Source organism: Taudactylus pleione, unplaced genomic scaffold, assembly GCF_031769625.1.
Source record: "Taudactylus pleione unplaced genomic scaffold, aTauple2 ptg000535l, whole genome shotgun sequence".
NCBI lineage: Eukaryota > Metazoa > Chordata > Amphibia > Anura > Myobatrachidae > Taudactylus > Taudactylus pleione.
In genome coordinates, this window is record NW_028284937.1 from 13,508,116 (window position 1) to 13,527,516 (window position 19,401).

Genomic DNA, 19,401 nt, shown 5'->3' on the forward strand with positions numbered 1-19,401 from the left:
ATGTTTTTCTTTGTTTTACAGCATGGATCTTCCACCTTTGGTCCTCCAGCTGTTGTGGAAATACAGATCCCAGGATGCCCTGCCACAGTTTTAGCATGCTGATATTTCCAAACCTTGGCAGGGCATGCTGGGATGTGTAGTTCCACAACAGCTGGAGGACCAAAGGTTGAACACCCCTTTTTACAGGAATGATGCGTGTTTTTAAGTGTAATGTTTCATGTATGATGTTTTTTTGGTTACAGTAAACACATTTTTTTGTTTGTTTTTTAAGTTTTATTACTTTAAATGTATTTGTATTTTATCTGTATTGTATTTATTTGTAAACATGTTTTGAAAAATATTTTATGTAATTTCAATATGAAGAATCTTCCTGTAATGTATTTGTTTATCTTGTTTAAATTTATTTGTTTATTAATTTTTTAAAAAGTTGAATTGTTTTCTAATTTATTATTAGGTGGGCCCATGACATTGGTGGCCAGTTGGTTAGGTGGGTGGCGCACATTGGTGGACAGTGGGGGAGCTTAATGCATGACCCAGCCACCGCCCACCTCATTATGGTGGGCGGTGGCTGGGTCATGCATTTATTACCTGGGGGCGCACATTGGTGGGCAGTGGGTGGCTTAATGCATGACCCAGACACCACCTGCCTCATTAAGGTAGGCGGTGGCTGGGTCATGCATTTATTACTTGGGGGCGCACATTGGTGGGCAGAGGGGGGCACATATTGGTGGTCAGTGTGGTTGCATTTAAACTGTACAAATAAACTCACCAAACTTCCAACAAAACAACAATTTAGTGTGCATGATCCAATGTGCGTCTATCTTCGTCAATACACAATGCTGCATAAGATGGCGATGGGGCATGCAGAGGAAGCTGTCAATCAAATTCCGCGTTGTGTGATGAAACGTACGATTCGTCGTGAGAAAAAAAAACCTCAAGGTCGGCTCCCATCGTGATCCAGGTTGGCTAATCTGACCTCCAGCACGGAAGATCAGAGGATGCGAGGTATGACGAGCGGGGAGGCACATCGGCATCGTGCTTGTGAGTACATACTCACGATTTGGACATATTTTACCCGATTCGTCATCACGATTCGTCGAAATCGGCCAAATTGGATGAAAAATTGCTATGTGTGTGAGAACCTAAACACTGTACCAATGCCTGGCCCTTTATTTATTTATGTATTTTTTCCATTTTTACGTATTGCTGTGACTCACTGCACTTATAGGCACACTGGCATCTAATGAACATTATTATTTTACAACACAATGCCTGAAACTGAACAACACACAAGTTTTTTTAATTTATCTTTCTTATATTTTTTACACACTGCTGCAATTATAGTAATGGTGGCACACTGGCACCTAAACAAAGTCCTAAGATACAAACACAGCATAACAATGGGTTACAGGGATTAGAGCATGGCTTTATGGGAACTTTTAATCATATTTGCAGGAAATGTTTAATATAGTGTAGTTGCCTGGTATGGAAAGCTAATTATTTAGTTTTCCAAATTTGTTAGAAAACATAAATTGTTTAAGCAGGGCAATGCTTTATGTAATTTATTTTTTCTCTGTGCCAAGTATAATATACAATGGAAGGTCAGTGTAATACAGATTGACAGAGATTGCACTGGAATCAGATCTTTTTCACAGTCTGTTATATGCAGAATATTGCTACACTTAATCCTATGGGTAACCACTATGTGATTGTCAGGAGTCAGTAGCTATGAACTGTAGTGTTTATTTCCTGATATTGTTTAAAATATCTCTATGTATGTGGTATAACAAGTATGTTACTGTAATTAGAAGTAATCAACAGACATGCATGTAATATTGAAGAAATACTGTATATATAATTCTAAAAAAAATTAAATTATTTTTGAATAAAAGCAGTAACAAGAATGAAGAGTTACAATCATAAATCAAATTCATAAATCATAATTCAAAAGTATGAGACAAATGGTGTATGGAGTCTAAAGTAAGCTAACAAAGGTCCACACTGTGGGTCAGTGTGCTTCCAGCCTATTTTGTGGCTACATAGGTCCCAAGAAGGTGTGGATATAGTCAATAAGGAATAGTCGTGTTGGCCAGAGTATGGCATCACATTGCTCTGTACATGAATCGTCTGTGCACTGTAAACATTTTTGAGCTGTCAATTGAAAGAATGCTTGAATATTCGTCTAAATCTTAAAACATGTTAAGCAGTTGGTGAAGGCAGCTATTTAGCATTCTGAGTAATTATTTATGAGAGTACAGCCTATCAATTCTCTAGAAACTAATCACAGGCAATATGTGTAGTTATTAGGGGTGTGCACCGGCCACTTTTCGTGTTTTGTGTTATGGTTTTGGATCTGGATCTTTCTTTGTGTTTTGGATCTGGATTGGTTTTGCCAAAACCACCCTTCCGTGTTTTGGGTTCTGGGTTTTGTGTTTTGGATCTGTATTTTTTTTTAAAAAAGCATAAAAACAGCTTAAATCACATAATTTGTGGGTTTTTCTGCTCCTATGCTATTATTCACCTCAATAACCTTCATTTCCACTCATTTCCAGTCTATTCTGAACACCTCACACCTCACAATTTTGTTTTTATGGCCAAAAGATTGCACTGAGGTAGCTGGATGACTATGCTAAGCGACACGAGTGGACGGCACAAACACGTGGCCCATCTAGGAGTGACACTGCAGTGGCAGACAGGATCGCAGTTTGAAAAACTAGGCCCCAAACAGTACATACTGCAAAGAAAAAAAAGAGGTGCAAGATGGAATTGTCCTTGGGCCCTCCCACCCACCCTTATGTTGTATAAATAGGACATGCACACTTTAACAAACCAATCATTTCAGCGCCAGGGTCTGCCACATGACTGTGGCTGAAATGAATGGTTCGTTTGGGCCCCCACAAAACAATCTGGCAATTAATGTGTCCCTGCACAAACTGCCTCTACGGAGGCAAGATGTCGTCCTCATCCTCCTCATCCACCGATTCCTTGGATAAAACAGGAAAAAGGGATTTAGGTGTCCCTGGACTGCTTACGGTCTTAGCCAAAGTTTCTGAACTTGACAGTAACTTTTTATGAACGCGCTGCAGGTGCCTTATAAGGGAGGATGTTCCAAGGTGGTTAACGTCCCTACCCCTACTTATTTCACCTTTACATATAGTACATATGGCAAGACAGTTGTTGTCTGGATTTGGATAGAAATATTGCCAGACCAAAGAGGTGGAATGTTTGGTCTTCTGCCCAGGCATGACCGTGATGGGCTTTTTCATCCCACGGACAACAACTGTCTCCCCCTGATTTAAACAAACCACATCACCATCAGAATCCTCCTTGCCAACTTCCTCAACCAGTGCCAGCTACACCAGTATCCTCATCCTGTTGTACTTCAACAGTGACATCTTCAATTTGCATATCAGCAAGTGGACTGTGGGTGCTCCTTTCAGCACTTGCAGGGGGCGTGCAAATGGTGGAAAGAGCCACCTCTTCCCATCCAGTGCTGGGAAGGTCAGGCATCGCAACCGCCACCACACTTGGACTCTCCTTGGGGATTTGAAATATCTTCTTAGAACGCACAGTTCTTTGCTGTGCTTTTGCCAGCTTAACTCGTTTGATTTTTTTAGCTAGAGGAGGGCTTCCATCGTCATGTGAAGCTGAACCACTAGTCATGAACGTAGGGAAAGACCTTAGCCGTTCCTTTCCACTCCATGTCGTAAATGGCATATTGGCAAGTTAACGTTTCTCTTCAGATGATTTAAATGTTTTTTTCAATGTCATTTTCCTGAACTTTGTCATTTGGGATTGTATGTGCCCTCTACTATGACATTGGGCATCGGCCTTGGCAGACGACGTTGATGGCATGTTATTGTCTATGTCATGACTAGTGGCAGCAGCTTCAGCACTAGGAGGAAGTGGTTCTTGATCTTTCCCTATTTTATTTTTATCGGAGAAAGTTTGGTCCTCCATTTATGTTATATTGATATATACGTGCGGCTAAGGCGCACACAAACACAGAAAATAATTTTTTATTTTTGTTGGAGACTAGTGCACTTTGTGAGTTACACCACCCTTTAAGAAATGAGCCAGCCAGCCCTTTACTTATGAGACACAGGCGCACGCTTGGCGCTGCTCCTTTGTTGATGCACGTGCAGCTACAGCCCACACAATTCACAAACACAGAAAATATTTTTTATTTTGTTTGGAGTGCCCTTTGGGGGTCACAGCACCCTTTAACGGACAAGCCAGCTGGCCTTTTACTTATGGGACACAGGTGCACGCTTGGCGCAGCTCCTTCGTTGATGCACGTGCAGCCACAGTGCACACAATTCACAAACACAAAAAAAAATTTTTTATTTTGTTTGAAGTGCCCTTTGGGGGTTACAGCACACTTTAGCGGTCAATCCAGCCGGCCCTTTATTTATGGGACACAGGCACACGCTTGGCACTACTTTGTTGATGCACGTGCGGCTACTGCGCACACAATTCACAAAAAAATATATTTTTTTATTTTGTTTGGAGTGGCCTTTGGGGGTTACAGCACCCTTTAGCAGTCAATCCAGCCGGCCCTTTATTTATGGGACACAGGCGCACGCTTGGCACTACTTTGTTGATGCACGTGCGGCTACTGCGCACACAATTCACAAACACAGAAAATATTTTTTTATATTGTTTGGAGTGTACTTTGGGGGTTACAGCACCCTTTAACGGTCAAGCCAGCCGGCCCTTTACTTATGACACAGCCGCATGCTTGGCACTACTTTGTTGATGCACGTGCGGCTACTGCGCACACAATTCACAAACACAGAAAATATTTTTTTATATTGTTTGGAGTGTACTTTGGGGGTTACAGCACCCTTTAACGGTCAAGCCAGCCGGCCCTTTACTTATGACACAGCCGCATGCTTGGCACTACTTTGTTGATGCACGTGCGGCTACTGCGCACACAATTCACAAACACAGAAAATATTTTTTTTTTTTTTGCACTTGGGGGGAGCACCCCTGATGGACAGAGCACACCCTGGACAACACTACAGCACCCTTTTAGGACTGGGACTCTGCACATGACTTTGGAGTGGACACAGCCCCTATGGACAACTGACTGCACAACAAAGTTCAGCCAGCCCCTATGGACTTTGGAGGAGTGGACACAGCCCCTATGGACAACAGCAGCACAGCACAACACAGCCAGCCCCTATGGACTTTGGAGGAGTGGACACAGCCCCTATGGACAACAGCAGCACAGCACAACACAGCCAGCCCCTATGGACTTTGGAGGAGTGGACACAGCCCCTATGGACAACAGCAGCACAGCACAACACAGCCAGCCCCTATGGACTTTGGAGGAGTGGACACAGCCCTTATGGACAACAGCAGCCCAGCGCAGCACAGCACAGCACAACACTACACTGCACTACACTACACTACACAGCCCAGCCAGCCCTAACTCCCACCCTCCCTCTTCACTGTCCACAGCCAAGTGAGAAAATGGCACCGACGTGGCTACCTTATATAGGATCCAAAACCCGTGAGACCCGGAAGGCGGGATGATGACGTTTTGCCTCGATTTCAGATCCGAGTCAGGCGTGAAAAGTTGAGCCTGACTCGGATCGGCCTCGGATCGGGGGGACTCGGGGGGGTTCAGATTTCAGAAATCCGAACCCGCTCACCCCTAGTTATTACCTGCCTCAGGACCCTCTTACTCAGAATAGGTGCTAGAATGTGACTGCTGGGGATTGGTGTGAACTCCGGATCAGGCTGTGAGTTCTGCTGTCCAGCCACCAGTAAAATGCCTTCTCCGGGGGTGTCCTGGGGTCCGGTTTGTGCAGGCTCACTGCTGCGGTCTGGGGAGGGGCTGTAAATGGTTTGAATACCAGGGAACTTGCTACTGCAAACCTCCTCCACTACAGAAATATCATTTGTCCGCTCACTCCATCCCACCTTCTGCTACCGCTTACACTCTCTGATGCTGGGGAACACTGATCTGTGCTCTAAACTTCCTGGTTAGTGGGTCATGTGACTGCTGTTCCAGATATTTGCTGGGTGTAGGCCGCCAATTGACTAGCAAAGCCTTAATTACTGAGTAATGTCCTGAAATAGTGTCCCAATGCATTTCAACCTTCTAGGGACCTTCTTCTGGGAATGCTCTGTACAGTCTTTCCATAGGAATCCAATTAGGCTTGTGTGTCAGGACTTCCTTATGCAATTCTACCGCCCTCTTCATGATTGGTCTATTCCCCTGGTTCTCATTGGTCTCCTGTTTGCTCATTCATCTGGGTCTCCATAGTAACATCTTGCATGTAGTGACACTATACGTAACCAGACTGCCTGGTTGTGTACTATACTTATAAATTAAATAAATATGTCAATCAAAATAATGAATGATTCTTAATAGTTGTTCTTACTAAATTTAGGCAATAGTGGTACAATGTATCTTCCTGTTACTGTTTGATATGATGGCTTAGCTTTCTAGCCTAGTTCCTTTATGCTAATGTGGTTACAACATCAGACAAAGTGCACATAGCCCATGATTTGTTTGCAAAGATCTGCATGATTACATGTTACATTGTGACATCATTTTAGACCCCATTGTTACATTTTAGTCTTAATGGGATTATATGGTTCATCTTCAATTGTTTTTATTATATAAGTTGATGTAATATACAGATGTGTCCACATACACCTTTGTGAAATTGAGCCATGGCCTGCCATTCATGGCATCAGATAACCAGCCCTGCCAAGATATACATGTCGGGACATGTGTAAGGAGGCTGAAATATATTGTAGTACCACTTATCAGACAGCAGGTGGCATTTTTAGAAAAATATACTTCGGCTGCCTAAGTAGAAAGCTGGAGGGGTAGATCCAATACAGTAAGCTGCTTCCCATTGCAGTGCCAGACAGGCTTACAAAATTCCCTGCATACTTTGGCTACATATACAGTAAAAAGTCCTACAGAATAGAAAATACCACTTGGAAATATAGCACCATATTTCAAATACTAAAAAAAAAACTATTGCTATATTTCTAGCTGGATCTAGAACAGAAGCTGTCAGTTTCAGTTAATTTTAACTTTGTAAGAGGTAAAAGACTTCAGTATTTTCCTGTAGGTGTTATAGCATAGTGGTAAGGTGACTGCACATCACACCAGGAAATTAGGGTTTGAATCTCAGTGTAAACCTATTTTTTTCTCCAAAAATAAATTTTTATGATTCAATATATATATATATATCTATATATATATATATATATATATATATATATATATCTATATATACATATATATATATATATAGTATAAGTCAAAAACTGACCATCAGTAATATACTATATATTTATGTCCTTCTCCAGGTAAACCCTTTGCTTTTCTCAACACAGAGGGGATGGGGGGAGGAATTCCTTTTGTAAAGGCTGTATATTTTCCACAGACAGACAACAAACCACATTTTCATGAGACACTTTGACACAGAAGCATGGATGGGATCAGTGAGACCAATCTGTGCGGCTATGTCTTTCAATGACATAGATGCATGCATGGACCAGGAGATCCATGCTACATGCATTCATGCATTTGGGTCATTGACACAGAGCATAAACGGGATCAGAGAGACCTGTCTGTGTTGTTGTGGTAAAAAAAAAAACCCTGTGAAAACAAATAAATAAAAACTGGCATGCCCCCCCTCCACAAAAGAGCCCTGAGCTTTTAGTGACCCAGTGGTGGTTTTGATTAAATACAGGGGACAAATGACATAGGGGTCCCCTGTACTTAAGCACAACAAGCACTGGGCTAGTCACAACCAGCTCTGGTTGCAAAAATATGGGGGACAAATGACTTAGGGACAGTGCACATCTAGCACTGGGGACTGATCTGATTTTGGAAATACAGGGGGAAAAATGAGTAGGGTCCCCCTGTAAAATTCAGAACCAGCACCAGACTTTTTCTAGTGAGGGGGCTAATGCCACAGCCAGGGGAGCCCTTTCACTGGGCCCCCCAGTCAAAGCATTAAACCTGACCACTAATCAGCCCAGGCCGGGGATCCCTGGGGAGCTAAGGACCCCCTAATCAGAGCCAACTCTTGGGATGTTCGACCAGTGCGGTCGAACAAAGGCGCCGACCCATAGAGGGTGCTCAGATCTCTCTGCCTGCCCCAGATCCCTAACCCAAGGCAAAACCTCGCGATCCCACTCTTGGGTCGCGAGGTTGTGGGGTCACAACATTTTGTATTGAGCGGGCTTAACGCTGATTGGCTGAGAGAGCCTTTCCGTCACGGCTCTAAGCCAATCAGCGTAAAGCCCATTTAATATGCACACATGCGAAGCAAAAGAAGATGCTGCCCACCATCCCCTGCTGCCCTACACCACCTGCACCCTCGCTGCCGACACTGCTGGCACCCCACTGGCAGCATCCCCCACTGCTGACACCACTGCTGCTAACACTTCTGCACCGCTGCCCCACGCACTGAGGACACTGGCCCTCATTCAGACCCACTCGCGAGCGGCTGTCCGCTTGCAAGTGGGTTGATGGTCTGCACTGCACATGCGCATGACGGCGGGATCTCCGTCGTGCGCATGCGCGAGACGCGACGAGTGAAGGACTTTCTGTCGCTCGTAGTGTCTCATCAAAGGGGGCGTGCTGTCGAAGTTGACTGACAGCACGCCCCCTTTGGTGGGCATGCCGGGGGCGTGCCTGCCAGATGGAGGCATTCCGAAGGGAACGCCTACGGTCTGAAGCCGGCCCCACTGACATCACTAGTGATGTCAGTGGGATTAATTTTGGCTCTGATAGAGCCAAAATCACTCCTGGCCTTGCGGTTGAAAAACTCAACCGCAGGCTTCTGCTCGCAGTGGCGATGGTCGCCATGGTCAAGACCATCGCGACCATCATCCTGCACGCTCGTATATGCTGTGGGTGGTGACCCACAGCTATACGAGCATCCAGGAGGATGCTTCATATTAATGGAGGTGGGCCCTGATTCAGAGCGAGTGCTCTGGTCAGAGCATCCGGCTCTGAATCAGGGCCACAGTCGGCGACCCACACACTGCCGACACTGTGGACACCACCAGCACCCCTGCACTGCGACACTGTCAGCACTCATGCACTGAGGACACCGCTGGCACCCCCACTCTGCCAAAATTGCCATCACCCTGCATTGAGAATACCCTACACTGCCAACACAGTCAGCAAACCTGCACTGAGGACACCGCTGGCACCCTTGCACTGCCGACATCGCCAGTACCGTTCACTGAAGACACTTCCAGCACCACAGCACTGCCATTCCATGTACTGAGGACATCGCCTGCAACCCCCGCACTGCCGACACAGCCAGCAAATCTACACTGAGGACACTACTGGCACCCCTGCTCTGCCGACACCACCGGAAACCTGCATTGAGAACACCCCTGTACTGCCAACAAAGTCAGCAAACCTGCACTGAGGACACTGCTGGCACCCCAGCACTGCCGACATCACCCTTCACTGAGGACACTGCCAGCACCACAGCACTGCCATTCCAAGTACTTAGGACACTGCCAGCAACCCCTGTACTGCTGACACAGCCAGCAAACCTGCACAAAAGACACCACTGGCACTGCCTACATCGCCAGTACCCTACACTGAGGACACTGCCAGCACCGCAGCACGGCCATTCCATGTTCTGAGGAGACCGTCAGCAACCCCTGCACTGCCAACACATCCAGCAAACCTGCACTGAAGATACCAATGGCACCCCCGCTATGCTTAATCCGCCAGTACCCTGCACTGTGGATACTGCCAGCACCACAGCAATGCCATTCCATGTACTGAGGACACCATCAGCAACCCCTGCACTGCTGACACAGCCAGAAAACCTGCACCAGAGATACCACTGGCACCCCCGCTCTGCTTACACCACCAGTACCCTGCACTGTGGATACTGCCAGCACCACAGCACTGCCATTCCATGTACTGAGGACACCATCAGCAACCCCTGCACTGCCGACACAGCCAGCAAACCAGCAAACCTGCACTAAAGACACCACTGGCACTGCCTACATTGCCAGTACCCTAAACTGAGAACACTGCCAGCACCACAGCACTGCCATTCCATGTACTGAGGACACCGTCAGCAACCCCTGCACTGCCGACACAGCCAGCAAACCTGCACCAAAGATACCACTGGCACCCCACCACTGCAGACATTGCCAGTACCCTTCAGTGAGAACACTGCCAGCACCGCAGCACTGCCATTCCATGTACTGAGGACACCATCAGCATCCCCTGCACTGCCGACACAACCAGCAAACCTGCACTAAAGACACCACTGGCACTGATGACATCGCCAGTACCCTACACTGAGGTCACTGCCAGCACCACAGCACTGCCATTCCATATACTGAGGACACCATCAGCAACCCTGCACTGCCAACACAGAAAGCAAACCTACACTAAAGACACCACTGGCACCCCCACTCTGCTTACAACACCAGTACCCTGCACTGAGGACACTGCCAGCACCACATCACTGCCATTCCATGTACTTAGGACACTGCCAGCAACCTCTGCACTGCCGACACAGCCAGCACACCTGCACAAAAGACACCACTGGCACTGCCTACATCGCCAGTACCCTACACTGAGGACACTGCCAGCACTGCAGCACTACCATTCCATGTTCTGAGGACACCATCAGCAACCCCTGCACTGCTGACACAGCCAGCAAACCAGCAAACCTGCACTAAAGACACCACTGGCACTGTTTACACCACCAGTACCCTGCAGTGTGTATACTGCCAGCACCACAGCACTGCCATTCCATGTACTTAGGACACCATCAGCAACCCCTGCACTGCTGACACAGCCAGCAAACCAGCAAACCTGCACTGAAGACACCACTGGCACTGCCTACATTGCCAGTACCCTACACTGAGGACACTGCCAGCACCGCAGCACTGCCATTCCATGTACCAAGGACACCGTCAGCAACCCCTGCACTGTCGACACAGCCAGCAAACCTGCACTAAAGACACCACTGGCACTGCTGACATTGCCATTACCCTACACTGAGGACACTGCCAGCACCGCAGCACTGCCATTCCATGTACTGAGGACACCATCAGCAACCCTGCACTGCCGACACAGCCAGCAAACCTACACTAAAAACACAGCTGGCACCCCCGCTCTGCTTACAACACCAGTATCCTGCACTGAGGATACTGCCAGCACCACAGCACTGCCATTCCATATCCGGTGGACACCGTCAGCAACCCTGCTCTGCCGACACTGCTGTCATAGTAAGAGCACTATTGATGTATCCAACCCACACTGTATAACACACTGTACCCATGTTGGAAACTGGAAGCTGAACTGCCACATGTTAGTGCTGTCCACTGTATCACTTAGCGTAGTCAGCCAGCTAGCTGGATGCAACCTTTGGGCCTTAACTAGATGAAAAAAATAATATTGTGAGGTGGTTAAAATTGATTGGAAATTACTGGAAATAAATGTTATTGAGGTTAATAATACTGTAGGAACAAAAACAGGCCCATTTTATGTGATTTTAACTGTTTTTTTTTATATTTTAAGAAAAAATCCCAAACCAAAACATGAGGGTCGGCACACATGAGAGAGAGAGAGTGCAACTGACATAGGGCCTGATTCAGAGTTGGGAATAGAGAGAGATATCCAGGGGCGCCGAGAGGGGGGGGGGGCGGGTACAATTTACCCGGGCCCGGGCTTCCAGAGGGGCCCGGCGGGGACCCGGGTCCGGCACCGCCCCCCCTCCCTCCCTCCTCACTATCTCCCAGCACACAGCGTGTGCTGAGATGCAGTGGGAGATTGCTGTGGCTGCTGCTTAGCAGCCGCAAGCAATCTCCTATGCCTGAGGGGGGGAGCGATCACACTGATCGTGCCCCCCATGGCTTTGTGCCGGGCTGAGGGGCTCACAGCGCCCCCCTCCCCAGCGTGCAGCGCCGCATAGCGGCGCTGCAAATGTATACTTTTTTAAACTTTATTATTCGAGGGGGCATGGCCACACCTCCCGCAATTAGGCCATGCCCCCCTCTTTACCAGGGCCCCCGCAGCGCTCTCAACAGCCCTGGAGATATCTCTCTCAACTGATCATCTTGGTGAAACCATGCTGCACTGCAGGTGGGGCAGATTTAACATGTGCAGATAGATTTAGATTTGGGAGGGAGGTGTCCAAACTGACATCTAAATTGTAGAATAATAATAAAGCTGTCCAGAATTTGTGGGCTACATGTAAAAACAGCCAGTATTTACCCTACATGCAAAATAAAATGTATGTATTTACACCCCTTGCATTGCAACATGGTTTGTCCAGGTACACAGTTAAGTGCTATCTCTCTCTCTATTCCCAACTCTGAATCAGGCCCATACTGTGTATAATTCTTCTAGCTACATTACTGGTCAAATAATGTACAATATAACCATGGAAAATGAGTACTATTTTGGGAGGAAGGGATGGGCCAAAAGTACAAAAGTGTCTCAATACAAAAAGGGAAACATTAATGTGTAGTAACAAAACAAAACACAGGGGAGGCCTAATGAAAACTTGATTTGTTGTCTGTGGAAAATGTGCAGCCTTTACAAAAGAATTCCTCCTCCCCCCTCTGTGTTGAGACAAGCAATGGGTTAATCTGAAAAAGGACATTAACATACTGTAAATTACTGATGGCCAGTTTTTGAATTATAATGTATATCTAGAACCAGTACTGTATATGAAATATCAAGCCATATTTTCAGGGGGAAATTTCTACACTAAGAAATCACTACACACACATGCCGTCCTCACTGACTCAGATCCCCACAGCCTCTAGATGAAATATGATATTATTCTAAGAAGTTTTATTGTTATTACAATAATATTATTGATATTATTATATTATTGAATTATATAAATTTATTTTTGGAGCAAAAAAAAATGTTTACACTGGGATTTAAACCTTAACTGCCAAGTGTGATCTGCATTGACTTTACCACTACGCCACAATACTGGTGGATGGGAAGTACAGAATCAGTCTTTTGAGGAACTGATGACAGTTTCCTAGTGAGTTTTTTTGGTGCTAGTACAGTGTTTCAGCGGCTAGTACAGTGATTTAGATGCAAATGCATATTGCACCTTAACATAAACACTCCTCAAAACTCCTTGTTTGCCCTCTATTAAAATCCAAAGGAGACCACTACTGTATCTTTGCTACATAGGTAGCACACTATTAAGTGCTACATTACATGATACACTGGCCACCCAGTGGTGAAAGTATGAATTGCACCTTTGCTGCACCACAGATAGCACGGCACGACAATATATGAGAATTGATGTCATGCCAAATTGAGAGCCTTGGCACAGTTTTCAGAAAGGTTTATGTGGACACATCTGTATAAAATATAATATAACTGATTAATTGGTTGTCGACCCCCTTAGTGTTGCATGCGATTCTGCTCCTGATTCCATATTCTGTGTTGGTGATGTTTAATTTGAAATGCGTTTAGGTTTGATGCTTATTGTTCCAGAGTTTTTGCGTCCTATGCATGTTCCACACTGATAGAACCAATTTTGGGGTGTAGTAATGTTAATGGTTTTCAGTACATGTTTTCTCAGAGGAATGTGGTTGTGAAACAACTTGCTCTTGAGGTCTGGGGCATTTCTGAATTAGGTCATGTATATATGTGGTCTGCTAGTGAATTATCTGCCATAAGGATTGGCCAAAGTTTCTTCAAAATATGTTGTAATCATCTTGCATTTCTGGAGGTGTCGGTGATGAAGTACATTTGTTGTTATCTCCTATGTTCTTCTTCCTGTGTGTCAATAACTCTTTTCTATCTACAGGACCCACTTCTTTGAATGCCTGGTCAACTAAGGTTTCTATATATAATTTTTCTAAGAGCTGTGCAACCAATTCTTCACCTTGTGTCTCATAATAGTCAATTTTGGAACAATTCCTTCTTTGGTGAATTGTCCTTTGGGGATTGTTCTGAACTAGTTTGGATGGTGCAAACTGGTTGAGAGAATGAAGCTATTCACATCTACTGTTTTTCTATAGGTCTTATCGTGTATCTGATTATTTTCTAAGTATATTTCATGATCAAGGAACTCTACTTTTGATTTACTATATTTCACAGTAAATATCAGATGAGTATCATTGTTATTGATGTGTTCTAGAAAACTTAAAAGGGTTCTTACTTCCCCATGCCAAATGAAGTATACGTTGTTGATGCTGAACTCCAGGATATGAGATCTGCCCCATGATCTGGATCACATCAAATGGTGTGATCTTTCCAACAGCTCATAAATAAGTTGGTGAAGCTTGGGGAAAATCTTATAACCATTGCTGTCCCTGTCATTTGTAGGTAAAATGTGTCCTCAAACCATACATAATTATGCTTCAAGATGGGCTGAATACTGTCCAGAATTAAATGGCTTAGTGTATCTACTAGGTCCATATCTTTCTTGAGATATTTGATTCCTGCAATGCCTTGTTTATAGTCTATTACTGTATATAGTGATGTGATGTCTGTTGTGACCAACCATAGTTGGTCATCCCATCCAATCTCTTGTAGTTTGTTTAGGATGTGAGTTGTGTACCTCAAGTAAGATCATTGTTTTTTACATAAGGTTGTAGGAATACATCCAGGAATTCTGATAAGTTGGAGGTAAGCGAGCCTATTCCCGATATTATTGCTCTGCCTGGCGGTGTGATGGGGTCTTTATAAATTTGTGGAAGGTAATACCAGAATTATAGGGTGTTTGGATTGTATAAATTTGTCTTATTGATTGTTCAAACTTCCTAGGCTAACCCCTATGTGTAAGTGTTTTTCTAGACTTTGCAGGAAGGCATTAGTAGGAACATGGTTCAATTTTTTGTATGTTGTATTATTATTTAGCAATCTTTGTGGCTATTTCAAGTAATTTGCTTTATTGTTTCTCTTCTGAGCTACTTACACTTTCTTTGCTGTGTATCTATCAAGCAGCTCTGACATAAAGAAATTTATATTTTGCATTAAGTCCTTTCACTCATTGCCTCCCTGTCTTGCATATGCTATGAAATGGTGCCAGACTTATATAGAATCCAAAACAGGCGAGATCCAATGCCAGAGAAATTACATTTTTCCTAATTTTGGAATCCGAGGCTATAGGAAAAACCTGAGCCATGGCTTTGATTTATTCATAATCAGTAAGTTTGGGTGGGTTCAGTTTCTAGGAAACCAAATAGCTAATTTCTAATTGTCTATACTTTAACCTAAATAACTTGTCTCTATAATAATATTATAGAAGTGATTATATTTTTTTCTGAAGTTGACTACACTCACTGCATTAAATGAGTATGTGTGTGCATATGTATTTATTAGAGGTGAGCAGTTTGGTTTTGGCTTGATTAAGTTCGGATCTAAAAGCCAAAGGCTAAATGTAATAGCCTCTGAACTTCTGACGCTACAGGGATTTATACGAGTCTCCCCATATTTTTAAAGTGACAATCCTTTTAAAGCAAAACCAAGCTGGAACCAAGTTAAGAGGCTATTACATTTAGCCCCACATCTTATTGGCTATTTGGCTATTACATGTTTTGTATAGACAATAAGTTAAATTCAAACTTGAGCTAATTTGGTGAAAAGAACTAAGTAAAAACGAATTTCTCATCTTTAGTATATATAAATATATATATATATATATATATATATATATATATATGTATATGTGTGTGTATGTGTGTGTGTGTATAAAAAATAGAGTGCCTCCTAGTGCAATAAATCAATGAACATTTCAGGATGATCCAACAACAATTTCCAAATTGGCAAAAATATCTCTCTTTTTTGCCAATTAGAGCTTTTTCAGGTATATTTTTTTATCATAAAGACCAAACACATCCTAGGATTCCATGGTTTCAGGGATAAAATGATGTGGAGTAGAAATAACAGAGTATGGTTTAATCGATATAAAACATATTTATTACACACACACATACAAATGTATATTAAGGTTAAATAGTAAAGCTTATCTGAAAATCAGGATAATTATTGCATATTCTGTTACAATACAATCTGAGGTTAGCCTCAACACGTTTCTTCCGTTAACACAATAAAAGACTTCATCAGGAGAATCCTGATATTTACTGTATATAGTGTTATGTTTAACCCCACAAGTGTACTGAACATGATCTTGACATTACTACTTTGTGCTGTTGGGTATACCTTACCCTTTTCCTATTTAATTCATGGGGGCAGATTTACAAACCGCCAGATTTTCAATTCCCCCCTGAGTGTCAGCTCTGCTGATGTTTTTCAAACAAGAATAGTAATTAATGCTAAACAAGCATGATTGGGCATTAATTACTATTGCCATTGAAAAACATTGGTCTAAGCTGCAAATCGTTGGCAGGTTTAAAAGTAAACATTTAGTAAAACTGCACCCTGGAATTTCATTTTGTGCTCTTCTCTACACATCTTGATGCTCTTGAGTGACATAAGCTCCAGGAGTTGATGAGTGCCAGTTGGCTGTGACTGAATCCTGATAAAACAGGGGTTCCTTATGATAGGAGCTCTCCATCAAAGTACAGGACTGCAGCATAGCCAACCAACTGGACTTACACTTGGGGGTCCAGAATTACAAAACAACACTGAATATGTGTTGAATCTTGTTGTTCTCCTGTATAGTGGCTTTACACTTAAACATCAGTTATCAGCCACCATCAAATCCTCATTCTTTCATCTGAGTAACATAGCCAGAATCAAGCACTTAATTAATTCAGAAGATCTGCCTAAAGTCATACATACAGTTGTATCATCACGCTAACTCTACTGTAATGCCCTCTACCTGGGTCTCCCAACATAAGAATTGCACCACTTGCAGCTAATACAATATGCAGCTGCAGGTTATTAACCAAACAGCCCCATTCCAGCCACACACCACCCATTCTCTATTCCCTTCACTGACTGCCTGTAAGATGGAGAATCTATTTCAAGATTGTCTTAATGACTTTCAAAACACTACATAACCAGGGCCCAAAGTACCTGCAGCAGTGTCTGACTCCTTACTGCTCCACTTTATTGCTGCAATATGTAGATGAAGGATTATTAGCAGTACTGTACCTAGAATCTCACTGAATTTATCTGGGGGATGAGCTTTTAGCTTTGTGGCTCTGCCTCTATGGAACTCGCTTCCCTGCACAGTTCGAGGGGCCTCCACTCTAGAATCAAAAATACACTCAAGATTCACTTGTTACTCTCGCATTTCACTAAACTCCCTTCACAAATGTTTCTCTTTTCTGTTAAGCTTATTTTGTATTTTATCTTTAAAATGCAAATGTAAAGCACTTTGAGTCCTATTGGGAGAAAGGTGCTATATAAATAACTATTATTATTATTATTATTATTATTATTATTATTATTGTTCTCTACAAGGTGCTCTTACTTCCTATAACAGATGTATTTTTCAGTTTTCAAAAAAAATGCCTTAGGAACAGATAGGTTTATGATTGGTGACTTTAACTTGTTAGTTCATTCCTATCCATTCAAGTGAGTCACAAAAAGATGTTTCACATAATGTAAAAAAATACTTTGAGTATTTTAAAACCTTATTAGATCTGATAATTATGCCAAAAGTAACACAGAAAAGCACAATGGACACAAATGCATTAAAGACCTTCTGTAAGAACAATGAGACCAATCCAAACTTTGAATCTTCTCCAAGGCAACTGATGGGATTGCTATCTTGCTGTGCTTTTAAAGGCCAATCGGGAACAAAAATGTAAGGAGAAACATTTGTATTCTCTTTGAAAGAAGGATTTTCATGAATTAATAACACTTATAACTGCCTCAATAATAAAAAAAGATGCAATTTCAAAGTTTTGCAATTTTTACATTTTAAATCTATTTCATATTTCCCTCTCTGCTAGACAAAGACTTGCTTTGATAAGCATTTGTGAAGTCCTTTGCTGCTGAACAATTCACGACACTTAGAAAAGCCCAGGATAAAATCATATATCCCATGTTCAGTAAAGCAATCATTTTTATGCAGCTTCCAAAACTAGGGGAAAAGGAGATGTAAAAGCATGTAGACTTTGTAGTTCACATACAGTACTGAACATTATTAAGGTTTACATAGATTTGATTTGCAAATGAGACGGCAGTTGCAGGATCCTATACGTAATTATTACATTAATTGAGAGTACACAGAGTGAATTTGTGAAATAACTAATAATAATTAAAACTTTCTAGTGGGACTGTTTTGGAAAATGGGATACACAAAGCACTAACTATAGCAGTGTATTCAAATTATAGATAGACTAACAGCTTTAATTGCAGGACTTTATTTTTTATCTGGATTCTGATTCCTTTGATTTGTAATGCCATTCTGTATAATGAGCAGTAGTAATAAACTATTATTTTTATTATATCTTTGCCAACTCTTTCATTTGCAGTACTTTATTTGTAAGAAGCTGTGCAGTTCTTGATGCTACTCATGCTATACAAGATAACATAATAGACACTTAGATTAAGATAGTCATTACATCTTTTATTCTTAAATATTAATTGTTGATTTGCAGACAGCTGACAGCAGTTAAAATACATTAACAAACTACATAATATATTACAAGTTAACTCCAATATCAGCATAATCTAATGTCAAGCTATTTATTATTGTTTATTTTCCTTATTTACCTTAAGGTAACCTACAGTATGGTTATCACATTACGCCAGGTTTCATTATAATATACCACCAAATAATTATTAGCAGTGTGTTAAAATGGATTGAAGCAAGAAGATAGTCATGTAAAAATAGTCTTATTAAACAATAATGTTAACATTTAAATCTAATCGCAAATAGTAACAAAAATATTACCTGATCACCTAATTTGAATGAAGAGACAGCAGTCCATCTTTGGAAGAGTTCAACAGTTTTATGGTGCAATAGGACAGGAATTATGTTCTGGGATACACCACGGTAATATATATGTTTTTATATGAATATCAAATTTTTTCAATTTCCCATAGCTACATATTTACTTGACTTAAAAAGGCAGAATAATCCATCAAATCAATTTTTGTTTGATAACATTTTTTCCAAAAGAATAAAATTTAAAATCATCTTTCTTTTATCTATCAAATAATTGTATCTTTATCTTAGGTATATGTTGATGAAGCAATTATAACCCCAAAATAGGTCAAATAAAATTCCCAGACTTAATCATAGTTAGGCTAGGCACAAAGTAAGAGCATCTCAGGGCATATTTGTGGTGGATTTCAAAAGTTGTGGATTGGGAGACCACCTGAGGACCAGTGTAGTAAAAGGACCCATGATTTAGGCACCATGAAAAGCAAACAAATTACTGTAGGAGCTGTGGCCACTATTCCCACTATGGCATGATTCTTGATTTTTCATGCATCAAAGAAATGGTGGGAAGAATCCTCAGTAACTC